Raw genomic sequence first — 5192 nt, 5'->3', positions numbered from 1 at the left:
AAACCTAAATTTAGATGGCCGGACGCGGGTTTGAACCGTTATCTTCCCGAATGCGAGCCCAGTGTGCTAACCACTGCGCCACCTTGCTCGGTGAGCATAATGTAAAACGGAATAATGCGTGCGGTTTAGCTACACACTCCATCTTAGAAAGATGGTTGGGAACGTTTCGTGCCTTCTGTAGGTTTATATTTTTTGCGTGTGTCCTGAACGTTTTCCACTCATTTACACACAAAGGATCATTGCCCTCCTTGCAGCAAGCGCTTGGAGTCTCTTTAGTTCCTCGTGTTTAAGTTCTGCAAGGGCTACAGTCTTGGGTCTAGTACCAGGACAGTGAGAAAGCTCTACCGTCGCTATCACTGAGGAGGTCGCGACCAGCAATGGTTTTCCCCGTCACGGAGGAGGCGTCAGCCTCTGCGAACCGCTGAACGAGACTATGCATTTTTGTAGAACTGAGGAGTAGCGACAGCTGCAGTTGTTATGAAATATGTTGACCACACTACCAGTTTCGACACTACATTAGTGTCATCTTCAGACCCCTGTGCAAACTGAATGGTGATATCCAACCCTCGGTGCATTTGGGCAGGTACCGTGTATATTCACTGGATTTCTATTTACACGATGTGTGCACCCCAGCCGTCTAACAACAATTGTCTCAACTTTGGCAGTTGCTGTTAGATGGCTGGAGTGCACTCATCGTGTAAATAGAAATCCAGTGAATATACCGAGCAGCAAACATAGCACACGCCCGTTGGGCATTTTGATCACAATGTCCATACATCAACACGATATCGACCTTTTCCGCAATTGGTAAACGGTCCATTTTAACACGGGTAATGTATCACGAAGCAAATACCGTCCGCACTGGCGGAATGTTACGTGATAGCAAGATACGTTTGTGACTATTACAGCGCCATCTATCACAAAGCGAAAAAAGTGGTCCAACTAAAACATTCATATCTATTTACGTACTACACGAATATGTAATAGAAAGTGGGGGTTCCTATTAAAAAAAAAAAAAAGAAACGCAGTTAATATCCGTTTGACTTATGGCAGCGCCATCTAGCGGGCCAACCATAGCGCCATCTGGTTTCCCCCTTCAAACTAGACGAGTTTCGTTCTTTGTAGTTTTTTCGTTTGATGCTTATTTCGTGAGATATTTGGCCCGGTCACTATCAATGGACCACCCTGTAAATAAAATCAGCGGTCCACGTACGTAAAACAAGCGAAAGAAATACATAAATGTAGGAAAGGTGAGAGGCAGGAATATGCATAGCATGGTCTGGAATATTTCCCAGGATTAACTACACTCATGCTCATAAATTAAGGATAATTGCAGAATATGGTGCCCCACAACGTGGCACTCCACAAAAGTGGCGCTAATAGCATAGGCACATAGGGAACACACACGACACAGATATGTAAGTCCACGGTATTGGTGATAAGTTGAGAAAACAGCCCCGAAACACATGTGCTACAAAACGCCACTGTTTCCTGCACATCTACGCCGACATCAGTATGGGATATGATCACCAGGCACACGTACACAGGCCGCACAACGGGTTGGCATACACTGGATCAGGTGGTTGAGCAGTTGTTGGGGTATAGCCTCCCATTCTTGCACCAGTGCCCGTCGGAGCTCCTGAAGTGTCCTAGGGGGTTGAAGACGTGCAGCGATACGTCGACCGAGAGCATCCCAGACGTGCTCGATGGGGTTTAGGTCTTGAGAACAGGCCTTTTTATTGGCTTGGCTTTTAGGACGTACCCATACGGCCATCCATCTCAATAGAAGGAAGTCAGTAAGGCGATACGAACGTAAGGATAACACAATATCCAGTCCCAAAGTGGAAAAACATCTCCGACCTGGCCGGGAATCGAACTTGGGTTCCTTAGGTTTGCAGTCCTCCACGCTGAACCCGCAGCTACAGAGACGGACAGTGCTGGCCCTTGTTGCCCTTACTGTTCAGACATTCGCACCGCCTATGCGTGGGGCTCTACACAGAGTTCAACCTACCACGGTTCTCCTCCTTTTTCTCCCGCTCCTCGCAGACTGTCCCCATACCCACCAGCAGGAGCTCTGGTACCGCCATACCACAGTCCTGCAGACGGCCGCCTAGCCAAAGATCACAACATTCAGCACTGCACGCCACTTTTCCTTGCGTCCAGACCACTATTGGCACCTAGAACACCAGCAGCAAGTGGACGAACACCCGTAACTTCACCATCGTCATAAGGACCGTGGTCAATTCCATCACACCCATTCCGAGCGGCAACAGCTGGAACAACAGCAGTGACTAGCATCTCCTGCAGAAAATTCCACCAGTGCTGAACGGCCCACCGCCTAGGTCTAGAATCCAAAGCTCCCATCCACAAATCCACAGTCGCCACCCTGTGTAAAGCGCACTGTAAAATGTTCAACGCATGAGTTTACGGATGAAATTCCAATCCCTTACCCCAAGAAAGCTCAGAATGACTCCCTCACGACCGAACCCTTGGAAATGAACCTTATAAAATCGTCTCCCTGTTCCTCGCACAGAGCAGCAACTGAACGCAGCACCACTGATGAAACAGAAACGGACATACATTTTCGTCCAGACCTAAACATATATGAAGCCTCCCGTATCAGAAATAATCCAAGTTAACCTTTCTCGTCCGTGTATTCTCAGGATCGTCATCCACAACTAATCATCTCCTACAATGCCACAAATAACATTAAGCTGAATCTTTCAAAGCTGCCTCTCGAGCTCGCCTTTGCTCTGAGGGTCAAATACAGTGATCACCTATCCCAAAACTGCTTTAACTCACTGTAAGGAATCGTACCATCGCAGACATGGCCCTAATCTTTAGTTCCAATATGCAACACCCGCGATAAAACCAGTCCACATACTCACACAAACGCAAATCCAAACCACTACCTCTTAAATCCAGTACACATAATTTATAATTCAATTCCGTTCGTACAAACATTTCCCTCTGTACATCACTCGCACAAGCCGACGTAATTTGCTCCCTCGAAATTACACTCCGCCGTTCCCAATGCTGAACATCATTCCTCTCGCTGTCGTCTCTACTTTCGATCTTAACGTCTTCGCTGTGTATGCATCAAACAAGGCACAAGTCTTTTCAAAGGCATGCACAGGTCTGTATAATCTTATCTCTTCCGGAACGCCCTGTCTACATGCGAATCAAATCCATATTTTGCGTAGCCTCCTTCCTTCTTTCTCTTGGTGCACGATTTAATATCCTGTCACTCTTGGTCATCTTCTTTGTCTCCATTAGAAACTGCCCGTATTTCTGCTGCTGTTATTCCTGCAGCTATCCTGCCATTGACGTCACAACTATCTCCAAACTGCATCAGCATCAACCGACTAACAACATCAGTAGCAAATAGAATAAAGCATCGCCTCCAGCACCATTGTGTCCACCAGCAACATCACCCGAATCACTACCTCTGTAACTACATGAGACCTCACCAAAAGCGCCTGCAGATCTCAAAATCCATAACTTAGTGCCAATTAGTCATCACATCTACATCTACGTCTACTTGATTACTGCCCAGTTCACAATTAGGTGTCTGGCAGAGGTTCCACCCACTCTCGAACAGCGCGCGGGAAAAATGAGCACTTAAATATTTCCGTGCGAGCTGTGATTTCTCTTATTTTATTATTGTGGTGTCACCGCCAGACACTACACTTGCTAGGTGGTAGCCTTTAAATCGGCTGCAGTCCGTTGGTATATGTCGGACCCGCGTGTCGCCACTGTCAGTGATTTCAGACCGAGCGCCGCCACACGGCAGGTCTAGAGAGACTTCCTAGCACTCGCCCCAGTTGTACAGCCGACTTTGCTAGCGATGGTTCACTGACAAATTACGCTCTCATTTGCCGAGACAATAGTTAGCATAGCCTTCAGCTACGTCATTTGCTACGACCTAGCAAGGTGCCATTATCAATTGCTATTTATCTTGTGATGCATGTACCGTCAGACCAATGTTCATCAATTATGGATTAAAGTTAAGTATTCCAACAGCTACGTACTTTATTTGCTAGACTCAAATCCCTTAACTGTTCCAGACCTCACGCCAGCCTGCGTGAGCTTAAACGCGTGCCTTTCGGCTTCACCTTGTAGTGGCTTGGCTGTCTTGCCAAGTCACAACATATTGGCGACGAGCTAAATCACGTTTGTACCAAAACTGTTGCCCTGATTTACTTGTGTCATGGCTTCACCACAATCTCCAGATGTACTCTCCGAATTTTATCGCTTGCAGAATCAGCAGACGCAGGCCTTATTGGATGCCCTTGGACAGCTCGTCCAGGGTCAACGCGCACTGCAAAACGATGCGATAGCCGCCGCTCCACCGCTTCCGCAGTCACAACACGTAGTTGCACCACCTTTTCGTCCTTTTGATGCGGCATTGGAACGCTGGACGGAGTGGTCACGCCAATTTGGATTCCATCTCGCCACCTACAGAATTCAAGGTAATGAGCGGCAGCCTTTTCTCCGGACGTACCGTGTGATAGTGAAATTATTTCCCCGACGCGACGTAGCAACTCTGTCCTACGACGAAATTTTGTCTACATTAGATGCATATTTCAAAGAATCAGTCAATATCGTTGCCAAACGCTATACGTTCTTTCGTACAAAACGTACGGCCGGTCAGACTAATAGGGAGTGGGTTGCAACCTTGCAAGGCCTTACTAGGGATTGTGCTTTTGAGTGTCAATGTGGACTCCCTTATTCAGATACTGTGGTGCGTGATGCAATTGCACAGAACGTTTCTGATGTTCGTATACGAGAACAGATTTTGAAACAAGTCAATCCCTCCCTTCAACAAGTGATAGACATATTGGATCGGCAGGACACACTTGACTTTGCTCAGGAATCATTTGAAGATTCGCCAGCCGTGTGTCACATTAACCAGCCCGCCGGGCGAGCTACACGGAACAGTAAACAGTCCTCGCGCCCGTCCGCGCAGCTGCCGCCAAGCTCTCCGCCACGTGTGCCACGCAAGCAAGCACATGCAGTGCTCAAATCATGCCCTCGGTGTGCTACTAGACATTCGCGTGAGAATTGCCCGTCACGCCAGGCTATTTGCTTTTTCTGTAACAAAAAAGGACATGTTCAAAGTGATTGCCAGAAAAAGCTCAGAACGGATGCTCACAACCATTCCCGGCCCTTTGCTTCACTCCGGAATCGAA

This window comes from Schistocerca serialis, chromosome 5 (assembly GCF_023864345.2).
Source record: "Schistocerca serialis cubense isolate TAMUIC-IGC-003099 chromosome 5, iqSchSeri2.2, whole genome shotgun sequence".
In the NCBI taxonomy this organism is placed as follows: domain Eukaryota; kingdom Metazoa; phylum Arthropoda; class Insecta; order Orthoptera; family Acrididae; genus Schistocerca; species Schistocerca serialis.
Note: the sequence above shows the minus strand (reverse complement) of the source record.